Genomic DNA, 15,013 nt, shown 5'->3' on the forward strand with positions numbered 1-15,013 from the left:
TAGAAGAGTCTTATTTCCCTTGACACAAGCAAGAGAGCCTATTGATTCCCAACAGATGCAGAGGAAGTGCCTGTGGGTGACTCCTGTTTAGAAGTCAACACAGTGGCAGAGACCTTGTCTCCTATGCACAGGGGTGCAGGCTCCACCCCTCTGCACTGCAAAAGAGAAAGGCAAGCCAGTTCCTTCATAGACTAGCTAATCGTGCAAATAAGATGCCTTGTGTGTGTCAAAGGGGAGTCTATGTGGCCAAATAGTCAAGAGATGTCAAGAGGGTCAATGCATCACAGCTCTGGAGGATGGGGTGCCTAGTTGCAGAATTTTAACCTGAGTGCCTCAGACGTAAGTTCTTTTCTAAAGTCCTGGGGATTGTCAGCAATTGCTGTGGCTACCAGGCTGCAGAACTTTATGAAGTTGAAGTTTTCATTTTCTGGTCATAAATCGATTTATTTATGTCAGTGTGCCTTAGAAGGAAACTCTAGTCGCAGTAGACTTTTTAAAAAGTGATTTATTATTGCTCTAGAAGCATCAGAAGACAGCCAAAGATAAAAGACAGAATGAATCCCTGTTTGAGCTGGCGTCACCCAATGTCAATAAAAGAGCCAGTCTCCAGGCCCTTCCTCCCTTCCTTCAGCAGCGTGTTAGGGGTCCCCCAACTACATCCCACCTAAGGACCTCAGCTACTTACCCACCATCTAGCCTCAGTCATTTTTCTTCCTAAGTCTCCCAGGCTGTCCCCAAGACCAGTCACTGTGCTTTTGTCCATTTGTCCTTCTGCCACCCTTGAATTTCCCATTTCTACTTCCACATAGGACATAGGTTTTTTAAAGTTTCCCATAGTGGCCCTCATTTTCCTCTTCATCGTCTTCTTCCTCTCTCTCTCTCTCTCTCTCTCTCTCTCTCTCTCTCTCTCTCTCTCTCATCCATACTCACAAATTCAGGGTGTTGCTTGATAACTCATTCTTCTTAGCCCTTGCTTGGCCTTGGACATTATCCGAGCCTGGGTTCTCTAGAGGAAGAGAGCTGATACAGTGCCTATATATTACAATATAGTTGGGGTATTTCAACGGTGGCTGTCTTCACACTGGGTATGCCGAGAATCTAGCAGCTGCTTGGTCCCCTGTGGCCAGGTATCTCAGCATCCCAAATGCTGAAAGCCTGGAGGATTCCTAGAGTCATTAGTCTTCAGTCTGTGTTGGAAGGCTGAGGATGCTGGGTTCTGATAGCAGCAAGAACATGCAGCGGCAGTAGTTGTAGTAGCACCGGCAGCATCAGCACCAACGGAATGAGTGAACTAGCCAGCAACACATGGAGGCAAGGAAGCAAGAAGCAAAGCCCCACCCACCACGCCAGGCTTCTTTTTATCTAAGCTGCCACCTCACTTAGGGTGAATCTTCCCATTTCAAATATACCTAAAGAAGAGAATCAGTTGCAGGCGTGCCCAGCAGCTTATCTCTTTGCTGGTTTCAAACCCAGCCAAGTTGACACCCAAGAATAACCATCACAGATGCTTTTACTTAAAGGGATAAAACACCTTTGTCTTATGCCTTCTTGGTCCTGCTTCCTAATGCTGTGCCTCCCCTGAACGCTCTCTGCCATATCCCTCACTTACGATGTCTCCAAATGACAACATTTCCTGTTATCCCTTCTCCTCATCTTCTTCCCAAGACTCTCATTTAATGGGCAGGTCTACCTAAAATGTCTCTCCCAGAATAAAGCCCTCATGTGCCCAGGGCAACTCGACTCAGCTCAGCATGGACTGGGTCTCATCTCTAGTGCCCAGGTGCCTATCAGGTTTATCCCAATCATGCTATGGACTAACAATACTTAAACCTGGCATCTTCCTCCTAATACTACCTCCCATCCCCCTGGTACCCACTTCCTGTCTTTGAAGTTACAACCACTGACTTTAAGTTCCTCATCCTTAGTGCTGCTAACCAAACTGTTGTTCTTCTTGCTTCTCAAGACCTATTGGCATTGTCCAGACTCTAGGTACATGGAGGGCCTGATTGGCCATCATCTGAACCCTAATCTGGATTGTGGGTTACTGGAAGATTTTGTTATTGTGTGTATTCCTATCTGCTTGTCCTTATAACAATGCTGTGCAGCGTGGGAAACAAAGGGGCAGGCGGATCAACTACAGGTGACAAAGGTAAAGTCTAGGATGGCTCACCGGTTGCCCAAATGATCAGGGATGGCGAATTGGAGTACCAGACTCCACACCCCAACCCCAGGTTCTGGACCATGTGTCTTTTTGGTGCGTTCTACTGATAAACAATAAATACATAATAAATATATAGTTGATTTGGTGAAATCTCTCAATAGTTTCTTGTTGTCTGCAAAATAGATACTAATTTCTTTTTAAAAAAATAATCATATTTATTTCATGTGGGCAGGGGTGACACACAAAATGCCAAAGTACATGTGGTGGGGGGGAGGGGTCAGAGAAAAACTTGTGGGAGTTGGTTCTGTCCTCCCACCTGGTAGGGGCTAGGGGTCAAATTCAGGTCATCAAGCTTGGCTGCAAGCGCCTTTACTTGTGGAACCATCTCAAAATATTAAAGGTACAGTAAGGAACAAGAAAGGGAAGGGAGGAGAAAGAGAGAGAGAGGGAGAGAGAGAGAGAGAGAGAGAGAGAGAGAGAGAGAGAGAGAGAGAATTTCTAATTTAAAACCTGTGATGCATTTTTAAATATTCAAGAAATTTGAGGGTGACCAAACAAAGGAAGCAAAACCAAAAGCCCTGCAATCTGGGACATTTCTGGTTCTGGCAAGTTGGTAAAGAATAGGAAACTGCCATGGTGTATTTGCTCGGACATAGAAGAAGAGAAGCAGTGTGAAGAAAAGACACTCAGGTGGTAGACGTGCACACAGCAAAGCAGGAAGTGGGAGAAACCACAAAGCCATGGTGATTTCTCCCCCTCCCCCAGCACACAGCCTTTGTTAGCTAGTCAAACCCTTTCCTTGAGAAAATGGACTGTAGACTTTCCATGCGTGGCTTCCGATGACCTGGATTTCCATGGGCCCCTTCAGAGCCATGGGTTGCTGTGTGGGAGCGGGGAGAGCTGAGCTAATGAGAGATGTCTTCCCATGTGAGGGGTCTGCTCTGCCAGGGCCCGTGACCGTCAGCACTTTGCTAGCCCTGTTCACATTGTTCTGATAACCTGCGCTTCACCAGAATGCACTGACCCCTCACTGGCCTGGGTCACATGTCCTTCCCCAGTGTCATTAGGGATCATTCTGGGTTGTGCACTGACCCAGCACGGAGGCCAGTGGACAGTGGCATCCTCAGCAGGAGCAGGAGAGGAGAAAGCCAACTGTATTGACATAGGGAGCCTCCCAGTAGGGGTTGGCTTTGGCCCGGCCTCCCAGGGTTTCAGCTCACACAAGTGGACCCCTGCTGCTGGCTGTCACAGCTGTCCTGGCAGTTGACCAGCAGCTGTTCTGGCTTCATCCCTATAGATCCAATGTCATTCATCTCTTGCCTTCACCTCCAGCTCACCTACTCCTATTTCTAGAGCCCTCTCTCCTCACTTCTTCCAATGAGAGGCAGTACAAATAAGAACCAAGCATGGCCTCTCTAAAAGCAGAGTTCACCCCAACTTTCCCATCTACAAAACGGGTAGGAGACTATGCTTGGTGTCTCACCAAAAATCTCCCTAAATTTACGGACAGACACACTGCTGATACATATGTCAGTGGCCTTCGCCCTTCCAGTCTGTTCAGTTCATATTGTCCTTGTCCCTTCTTATCTGTCCCTGTACAATTTTTTCCCAATATAAGCAAAGAGTGCTGCAGATATGTGATTAAACCAGATGGAAAGATACCAAAATTACTGAAAGGTAGCCTTGAGTCAAAGAATACCAATCAAAAGCAAAATATTATTTTTGTTCAAACTTCCAGGATATTACAGAAGTCATGCAAAATTGGTTGACAATGGGTCACACTGATTCTATTTCAGATCTCCACTGTGGGGTACAGAAAATGAGACTTGGTCCCTGTCTCACAGCATAAAGGCTGGGGTTTATAAACATGGAGCATCAAGTCGCTTTGTGGGGTAGTTCCAAGGGCCAGGAGGAAGGGTTGGGACTAGCTCAGTGCCTTCTACTCCTAAGCTTCCCTGTCTAGCCAACTAGTGCTACCTAAAGGGTCGCCCTCAGTTATGTAAAGCGAGTATTCTTAGGTAAAATGAGAAATTCCGTTAACTTATTGCTGATTTAACTCTAGGTCACTTCCCATTAATAACGACTTTCAATAGAGTGAGTCAGAGCGTGTACACCTGTCATATAGCAGAATTGTTCACGCCAAACACATATGAACATCTAAAGAAGGAAAGCAAAGCCCGAGAGAGAAAAGACACGGCTCAACTGGCTGCAAAGAGCTACTGAGGGCTAACAGGACATCATCCCCTCCCCCAACCCAGCAGGTGTCTTCCTGGGGCAACAACCCTAGAAAGGCCACTAGCCTGACCTGTTCTTTAGACAACAGAGGCTTTCTGACAGCTGAGTTAGGAGTGGTTTGGTGTTTGCTTGTGATTGTTCTGGACAGAGCGCTGAGAGAGAGGCAATCTTGCATTTTTTTTTTCATCCTGCTTGTGATAGCTATTCTTAGTTGTCAACCTGATTGCATCTGGAATTAACTCAAACCCAATTCACTGGGGACACCTGTGAGGGATTGTTTTTTTCTTAATTGAATCATTTGAAGTGGGAAGACCAACTCCTCCTAACCCCTATCTTTGAGATGGGAAGATCCACCTTTAATCTGGGCCACACCTTCTGCTGTTCGTCTATATAAGGGACGTGGAAAAAGGAATCTTGCTCTCTTGGCCTGCTTCCTCCAGCTCTTGCTTGCAGGTCTATTCATTCACTGGCACTAGCGCCTCCTTCTTAGGAATTCGGACATATACTGAAGACAGGTTGAGACATCAGCCTCTTGGACTCAACAACTACTGGACTCTTGGACTTTCAGTTGGTAGACAGCCTTTGTTAGACTAACTGGACCACAGCCTGTAAGCCACTCTAATAAATCCCCTTTCTAGATAGATAGATGCTAGATGCATGGACGGATGATAGATAGATAGATAGATAGATAGATAGATAGATAGATAGATGATAGATAGATAGATAGATAGATAGATAGATAGATGAGAGATAGATAGATAGATAGATAGATGAGAGAGAGATAGATAGATAGATAGATAGATAGATAGATAGATAGATAGATAGATAGATAGATGAGATAGATGAGAGAGATAGAGATAGATAGATAGATAAATGGATGAATGGATAGATGAATGGATAGATGAATGGATAGATGAATGGATAGATGAATGGATAGATGAATGGATAGATGATGGATGGATAGATGGGTAGGTGAGTAGGAGGATGAATGGAAGGATAGACAGACAGATTCATTCTATAGTTTTTTTCCCTTAGAGAACTCTGACTACTGCAGTACTCTTTTAAAAAATGAGGGTTTCCTCAATACTGTGTCACCTGTAAATTGAAGCTCTTAGCCTTTAAACTCCCCAGTTGCCAGCCTACTTCATAGATGGGGAAGGAAACTGAAGACTGGAACCTTTACATCATCAGCCCAGGGCTCTCGACCTGTAGATGCGGAAATCCAGGATTTGAACCTACGTGCCTGGACTTCAGGCTCCCCCACTAGCCAGATTCTGGCTCCCCTGTAGCCTGCCTGAGGCCGAGGTAGGAAGAATTTTTTTACTCTCAGGACCCTGACAAAGCCAGAAGTAGATCCTTGCTTGCCCCGTGGCCTCTCCCTGAAGAGCACCGCCCACTTCCCTTCCTAGTCTGAAGACCAGAGAGGCTTTGAGAGACTACAGCAAGAGCTAGTCAGAGAAGGTCATTCCCCGCCTTCCCTCTGCCTGACAGAGAGCCGATCCCTAGAGCCACCACAGGGAAGTCTGACAGGATGCCAAGCCTCCATGTCCAGAGCCTAGCCCTTCCCATCTGGGTCACATGTGATGAAAACCTGAGCACCGTGGGTTTACAATCACCACTTCTCTGCAGATCCACTTGAACATACCTAAATGTGGGAGCCGCTGTGTGGTAAGGGAGCTAGCCAGACAACACTGACAATTGGCCAGGACCATGGAGGGAAGCTGAAGGAAGGTTCTGGTATCAGAGCTGTGCCTTGAAGGACGTGCAGGATTGCAGTGGGCGGAAGAACAGACACGCTGTGCACCGGGGTGGTAGGGAGCCCTCAGGAAACTGGAGGACTGCTCCTTCAGCTGGAGCTTGAAGGATGCAGGCCATCTCTAGCTGTGCTGGGCTAGTTTGGGAAGCAGGAAGGAAGGCCTGGGAGCAGGGAGGAGAGGCTGCCAGCTTCCGTTTTGTCCCCCTCTCCTCTTCCTGTGGTTCCGAGAATCAGCTCTTCCTTCGAGGTGGATGGAGGGACTTTCCTAGTCTCCTATCTGGACAGCAGCTAGACTGCTTGGAGCCTGCAACAATGGCTTTCAATTGAGAGCCAGAACTCAGACTTGGGGATAGCATTCTCCATAGGGGAGGAAGGGAGCTCATTGTTCTCTATTTGTGGAAGGACTCCATGCAGAGCGTAATGCTTCTAAATATAACCAGCTCCAGCAGACTGCCTTGTCGCTGATAGAATACTTTGTTCAGGACACAACCATGCAAACCTCCAAAATCTGAGTTATTCAGCCGGCCTCCTTGTCGCGAGTGAGAATAATTGGCAAGCCTGCAGCTGTTTCTAGAAACAAGGCAAAATGGGTACAAACTCTTCTCCATGTAAAATGTGCACACAAAACAAAGACGACTAAAACTCCTTTGATGATTTATCCATGTTGCAGGTGTGTTCTCCATCCATCCTTCCCCGCCCACTCTACTGAATCATCTGTTATTATTAGTATGATGCCCTATACATTTCCCGAATTCTTTACATATCTGAACATAAGTATCTGTGTCATACGTTCATATGCCTAAATGCATTGTGGGTGCAGTTTTGGATTGAAGGTCTGAGGAAGGGACGTGAATAGAACACCCAGAGTGTGCTGAGGTGGAAGTGAGGCGGGGCTCTCTTCGTATTTTGTAAACGGAAATACATGTCTGCTTAAGCTCGGTTTTTCTTTCCGTGTTTAGAAAACCAAAAGGAATAAAGTTGCCCTATAGTTTCCTGCTTGGAATCCGTGTCCCTCTGTGGAAATCTCTGTTAGATGTCCACCTCACACAATCTCTGACTGACACCTCTCACAGGGTCTAACAGGATTTCGCAGGTAGAGAAACCCAAGGGTTGACATCTTACCTCCAGTACTCAGAGAAGAGTGGGGTCCTCTCTGACCTACCACCAACCATGACAGCCCACGGATCCTTGTCATAGTCCCCACCATTTCTATGAAGGAAAACACATTCCAAAGCTCAAGAGGATGGGACTCTATCCCCATGGCTTGCTCATTTCTTGGTGTAATACTGATTCTGGGTAAGCTCGCTTGTCTTCCTTTTAACTCAAATTTTCCTCTTTGTATGAAGAGACCTTGAAAAGAGAGACTCTCCATCCAGAAAGACACGTTGTTTGTTTAGATAACTCATAGACTGGGCAAGTTGAAGTGACTTATGAATTAATTCAATGGTAATGGTTTCTTCACTTGGAGGAGAACGCAAGCCTTCTCATAGTATAGGGAACAGAAGGTCCCACTGCATTTTCCTGACGTCTGTCACTAAAGATGAATTCTCATTCTGGGGAAATTAACTACTGGCTCTTATTCTGCTTCTTAAGGAGATACAGCTAATTGAACATGTGACCACATCATTTGAGTGTGAGCTAATTGGCGGGGAGTGATTTTTCCCTGATAGTTTGTTCTCCTTTTTAAAATTTTAATTGGAGGACATATTGGTGATTATCAAACACTATAAAAATTCTTGTGTCTTTGTTGTAAAGAACAAAGATAAATTGCCTGAGCATCAGGTTTTATGGAGATGGTAAAAATCTCCCTAAATGGGTTCCAGGTGATAGATCACATTGGCCCTGAGACCATCCTCCGGTCACTGCATGGGTATTAGCAGAGCTCAGACATATTGACACAACAGGTGTGTTGACGTTTTTCTTCTACCACATCTTTGGAATGATTTCCATTGAACTCTGGAGGTCTTACGTGCCAAGAGTGGCTAAGCATCAGGGAAACGGTTGTGTATTCCAACCTTCCTCTAAGCTTTTCTTTCTGAGCTGACATAATCCTCAGGATCAGTTTCTGCTACTGCCTTGGTAGTACAAGGAGTTGGTGACACACCCCTCCTGTCACCAAGCCTGATTTCTCATCAACACATGGGTCACGTTTTGTGTCAGCATTCTGATAACACGCTAAAGGCGCCAGGCCCCGGGTGCGAGACGGTTCTGGGTCTCCCAAGACCATTGTCTCCATGTAAGTAAGGGTGAAGCTGTCTTCAGGTTTGGGACTCCAGGCTGTGACCTCATAGGACAGCATCAAGAAAATCTGTTATAAAAGGAAGACCATAATGCTGAGATAAAAATAGGATGTTCTATTATTCCAGTCTTGCAAATGACAATGTACCAATTCCATCAACCTCTGATTATCTTTGAAATTCATATTAAAATGTTGAAGATGCATAGAAAATATTTATCTCTAAGGTATGAAAACCCTGAAGAGGGGAGAAAAAGTTTGCTGTTGCCTTTGTCTTGCCAGAGAGCAATGTACATAGTCAGCACCACTGTGAGTGTCGCTCAGGTGTAATGGTCTGCCTTTAAGAGACAAGCCATGCCCACTCCCTCCCCCATCTGCAGAGGCAGGCCGATCTTCAGCTTCCAGCCTGAGTCCCTTCCTTTTCCATCTCCCTCTTGAAGAGGCAGCTTTGGTCTCTCCCTTCTCCCCACTTCTCCCCTTCCCCTTCTGTCTCTGTCTCTCTGTCTCCTTTCCTCCCTCTCTTCTTTTCTCCCCTTCTCCCCTTTCACCCCACTAAATAAATACCCAGCCTCACTCTGCATGGCATGCCTATCCATGTCTCTGTCTTTCCCCCCTGACATGTGGCTCCCTTCCCAGGACCGGCCACCTTCAGAGACCTGCAGCTTGGTCCCGTGGCATGCCCATCTGTATGTCTCTCCTCGTGGGACTCACTGCCCCTCATGGCCGGCTGTAGCCACTCGGGGAATAGCAGGGACTGGCTGCTCTTGGGATCTGCTACCCACTGCCTGCCGCCACTTTGGGGACCTGCAATATTTCTGCCGCTGCTGCAGCCACTCGGGAATCCGCAGCATTTTACTTTTATCCTTACACCAGGTGTGATGGCAAAACTCTGTTAATTCTCCCTGTAATGCTCAGAACAGGGAGAACAGACTTGGGGCCTCAGGGAGTATCACCCTTCAGCTCTGCAGTTCTTTCTAGATAGTGCAAGGGAGCTCTCTCACCCTTTCCCAGGTTCCTCCTGTCTGCCCCATGCCATGCCCAGCTAAAAGGAAGAATTAGGGGCCTGTTCCCCAAGTTTACCCTCAGTGGCTTCTGACAGGCCCTCTGAAGTGTCAGCAGCAGCCAGGGGTGACAGGGCTGTGGAGTCACACCCTGTCAGGAGCAGAGCCACAACCAAGCCCAACCAAAGGGTCTCTGTGCATGCCTTGTTGAACCAATGAAGTTTTCCTTTCCCGAAGAAAAGGCCTTTCAGACACTCTGGCTTTTAAAGCGCAGGAGGCTTCAACACGCCACTACATAGCCCAGAGGGGATCATCGGTTCAGTGTTGAGACAAAAGTGTTCAACTTTTATCCCCAGAACCCTCCAGCTGGGAGACCCTGGGCTGTTTACCCAGCCTCCCTAGCACTCCATGTTTTTACCCATAAAGCAGAGGCAGTGTGATGCCAATGCTGACAAGTTATGTCATTTGCCTAGCATGTGTCACCCTAAGTGAAGTAACACACGCAAAGGTCTCAGTCCCATTAGCAACACAGGAATCTCAAAATAAATCGTTGCCTTTAAGTTTTCTGTGTCGTTCGCCATGTTCTATTACATCCCATAATACTAGTAGGCTTTTTGTGCAATTTTCAACTTCAATAAAAGTTATTTTTGCTGTGTGTGTGTGGGGGGGGGGTCCTGAAAATGCCAGGAGGGGGTGATGGATCTCCTGGAGTTAGAGTTAGAGGCGTTTGTGGTCTGCCTAGTGTAAGTCCTGGAAACTGAACTTGGGTTCTCTGCAAGAGCACACTAAACACACGAAATACACTACACTGCTGAGACATCTCTCTTGCTCCCCTCTTTTCAGCTTTTGAAAATATACTTGACAGCAGTGTTTGAGACCGCGTATCAACTATCTAGATAGTAAATAGAAGTCAGTTTCATAGAATAAGCACATAGGTTTCTCTAGAAGAAAGGAGTAAGCAGAAACACTTTCTGAGAAGTGGCATCTATAAAGGGGCCTACCACCCTTATCATAATCTTGTTTTTGTTTGTTTGAGACAAGGTTTCTCTGTAGCTTTGGAACCTGTCCTGGAACTTGTTCTTGTGGACCAGGCTGGCCTCGAACTCACAGAGATCCACCTGCCTCTGCCTCCAGAGTGCTGGGATTAAAGGTGTGCACCACCACGGCCCAGCCATAGCGATCATTTTTAACATTATAATAAGAATGGATATGCTAAAAGAGGAGCCTGAGATGTTACAAAGTCTGTACTGATGAAGACAAAGACCGAATTACCCCGAAAAGATGATTTAATGGACAGGTATGTCTAATGATCTTTCCTACATATTGCAGAGGAAAATTAATTCTAGTGAGCCCCAAAATTCAATAAGGTATGACATCTCTTTTCACAAGGTTTTATTTCCTCCAGACTTTATTGAATTGAAGGAAGAATGCCTGTGGCCTGGCTGTGTGTGGTTGAACTAGCATATATTATATTTCTGTTTTCTATGTCTTTCTAGGAGACCATGTCATTAGTCATTATTCATGGTTTAGGTCTTGGGGTAGAGCTCGTAAGATATAATCATCAAATAATACACTCTACTCAAAGCATCCTTGTTCATACTTTAACCCTAAAATATGCCTAGGAGATAAACATTAGGTGCAGAAGAGGCTCTGTCTGTTGATGAGGGATAGACAGGAAGTAGCTGGAAGGCTACAGACACCTTCAGCAGGAGGCACCTCTCTCCCTAAGGCCAGTGTGCAGGTCTCTGCTGACACCCCACCCCACCTCCCCTCCTGCATAGCCTTTGAAGGGTTTCCAAAGGGCTATGGTTCTGACTTCGGTGGGAGTATGAATGATTTAGAGGAGAATGATCACTTTGGGGAGGCAGCGCTGAGTCCCCCAGCTGGACATACAGTAGCCCATTCACAGAACGGATCCTGGAGCGACTCAGAAAGCAGTGGCTTAGATTTAGGAGCAGTTGATGGATTTAAGGGCTGTTGGCTCTTTGTTGGAATTCATATTAATAGAGAAGGGGGCTTTATAGAAACTTACTGTTGCGTACGGGGGCTCCACAAGAGATCACAATGCAAGGATTATTATGTTCTCGTGGCTAAAGAAGTAGGGACAATGTGTTTCCTCTCATCAGGTCCTGCATTTTTAAAAGTAAGTAGTCTTTGGCAAAATTTACCCACAAAATCTGCAGAACAAACTCAACTCCAGCAAGTAGATTTAAGCCCTCTTTTCTTCTTACCCACTATTGCCACCAAGAAGCTACTAGTACTGACAAGTATATGTGTGTGTGTGTGTGTGTGTGTGTGTGTGTGTGTGTGTGTGTTGGTTAAAGGCAAGATAAAAACATTCTACTCTAGGACTGAATTTGACTTCTGGAAAAGTTTCCTTTTCTTCAGATTCCTGGCATAGATCTAGACATAGGACACTTCAGCGACTACAGAAAAGCAACAGAGCAGCACGGAGCTCTGAGGGAACATGAAGTCATGTGACAGGCAGGATCCACTCCTTCTGTTAAGAGACCTGGGCTAGGGTTAGCCAAATTTCCTGGGCTCCCAGTGCACACAGCTCAACAGGAGAAGGCAGGAAACGTGCATTAACGCTTGTGCTGCATTTGCTATGATGGGGACCAGTGGTTCTCAACCACTAATGCTGGGTGGGACTCTTTAATCAAGTTCCTCATGCTGCGGGGACCACAAATCATAAAATTGGTTTTGTTGCTACTCCATAACTGTATGAACTTCACTACTGTTATGAATCATAATGCAAATATCTGTGTTTTCCAATGGGACCCCTGTGAAAGGCTCATTCAACACCTAAGGGGTCATGACGTACACAGGTTGAGAACCGCTGATCTACACACAAAGGTGATAAGGGATTTCCCTCTGTATGCTGTGAATATGTTTTATTCCCATTGGTTAATAAAGAAGCTGTTTTGCCCTACCAACAGGGCAGAATAGAGCAAGACAGGAATTCCAAGCAGAGATAGAGGAGAAAGTAGGCAGAGTCAGAGAGACACCATGTAGCTGCTGGAAGAGATAGATGATGGAACCTGCCACAACCTCATGGTGATACACAGATTAATAGAGAAGAGTTGATTTAACATGTAAGAGCTAGCTAGAAATATGTGTATGCTAATAAACAGAACAGTGTTTTAATTAATATAGTTTCTGTGTGGTTATTTGGGGTCTGGGAAGCCAGGAATGAACGAACAACCTCTGCCAACACAAAGGCATTAATCAACTTATAGCACAATTGTGCACCAAGCTATGACTGGCGAGGAAACTCAAATGGAAAGAGGGTGAGTGACATTGTCACCAAAGTCATCTTGAGCACTGTGGCTTCTACAAATGGCTCTGAAGACTCCATGACCTAATCCCCACAGCTGGTGGATATGACATCACTTTCATGACTTTGTTATGATGCACGGCCCTGCTGAGCTTTAGATAAAGAGACTATTCAAGGGGTCTAACTTCATCGCAGAAACCCTTAAAAGCAGAGAGGAAGCTCTCAACTACTGGAAGAAGTCAGAGAGATTTGAAAGTACTGGCTAATCCCATGGTTGACTTTGAAAATGGAGAATGAACAAAGGAGAGCCAGACTTTTGAGAACTAAGAATGACCTAAGGATGTCTTTTCCCCAGGAAGCTGCAAACAAACATTTATCCCCACCTCATAGGCACCAAGGACAAACCAAAGTATGGTTCCTCCAGAGTCCAACTTGAAGAAGTCAGGAGTCTGGGGGCTTACTTACAGAGCATAGGTGACGGATTATTTACTGGAGGGGGTGGCCCCTAAAGCAGCCACACTTCCCAAAAGTCTTGTTCCAGCATGGAAGGCAACTTCCCATAGCTGTAGAGATGGCAACTCTCCTTCAGTTCAGAACTCAAACACCTCCTGAGACTGCGAGGCCATGTGCAATTAACAGGTGTTGGAAGGCAACTTCCCATAGCTGTATAGACAGCAAGGCTCCTTCAGTTCAAAACTCAAACACCTCCTGAGACTCTGAGGCCATGTGCAATTAACAGGTAGTTAGGAGTTGTAGGGGTAGTACCTGAGATACCAGGTGAGTGTCCAGTGACTTTCCCCACACACTCCTTCTAAGAGGAGATGTCAACACTTAACAGGTCTGATCCTGGGAATCTCACACAGGTAGCCACAGCTGCTCTAAGAAGGATGACAGCTGTCACACCCAAAGGACAGCATTCTGCAACAGACCCCAGCAAGGAAACAGGGAGTTGAGTCCTGTAACAGAAAAAGCCCAGCAAATTCTGTGAATGAGCTCGGAAAGCTGAGTGAAATACATGGTCCCTTCCCAGAACCTTATATGGGGCACAGTTAGTCAACACCTTGAACTTAAGGTCCCTGGTAGAGAATCTATGTGAACTAGACCAGACCTTGAACCTATGGAAACTGTGAAATACTAAATACTTAAGGGATTTGGTTGTCTGTCATTTATTGGGTGAGTAAAGAACAGAGATCAATTTCAGACAATTCTGGAGCCTGGAAAGTGCGGCGTATGGGGCTAGCATGTGGTGTGGTCCTTCTGCTGCATCGTGGTACCACAGAGGGCATCTCAGGATGAGGCAGGAGCATGCTCTGGTTACTGTCCCTAAATTTTTGGTCCTCTATGGTGCCATGAAAAAGGAATAAACACAGCAAGCAAATGGAGACGCTCAGCTGTTTTTGTCTTCAACCAAGTAGGTAGAAAACTTTGGTCTACGCATAGAACTGATATAAACAGGTAAGTGCGCAATAAAGAAGAAAGTTATTCCCAGAATAAGTCAGAAAAACTAGTTCCTGATTTAGTGTTTGCTGCCACCAGACCCCAGACTCTATCCTTAGACATTTACAGCCCTGCAGACCATGTTCACTGAGGGTGGTGGCTTTGTCATGAGTGTCTCATATCAATCACCCTTTCCATTTCTTTCACATTTCTTTAAAATGTGTTATTTCTATTATTAATTATTATTTTCAATTTATATGTATAAATGGGTTCACATGTATGTCTGTGCACAACATGGATGCAGTGCCCGTAGAGGCCAGAAGAGGGTGTCAGATCCCCTTGGACAGGAGTTACAAAAGGTTGTCAGCTGTCATGTGGGTGCTTGGAATCAAACCTGGTCCTCTGGAAGAGCAGCTGGTCCTCTTAATCACCTGATCATCTCTCTAGCCCGTGTTCTTTGTCTTAAACTGTTTCCATAACTACTCTAACAGGAATGGTTTCCCATAACTACATCTAGCAGATGAAAAGTTAGAACTATGAAGTTAACCAGTTTTTCTAATTGTCACTTAGTGAATAAGTAGGAAAGCCAGGAGCCAGCCTTGGCTTTTATCCTCGAAGAGATTAAAAAAAAAAAAAAAAAAAAAAAAAAAAACTGAAAGTCAGCAAGATGGAGCAACACACAGCAGGTCACAGCTCCACTGGTCTGGTGACCACAGCTTTCTATGGCACATGGGCACACCGACCTGGAACTCTACGGGAATCAGCTCACCCCACCTGCTCAGCCGGTTGTTACCAGTCATTCCAATCAAGTACCCACAACCTCCTTTCCAGCAAGAGCCTCTAACCCAGACCCTCTCCCTGCAAGGGCTGGGGAGCTGCTCCCCTGCCTCACAGCCGTGCAGAGAACACG

The sequence above is a fragment of the Alexandromys fortis genome, unplaced genomic scaffold (genome assembly GCF_014885135.2).
Source record: "Alexandromys fortis isolate MF-2015 unplaced genomic scaffold, M_Fortis_MF-2015_v1.1 scaffold_23, whole genome shotgun sequence".
Lineage (NCBI taxonomy): Eukaryota > Metazoa > Chordata > Mammalia > Rodentia > Cricetidae > Alexandromys > Alexandromys fortis.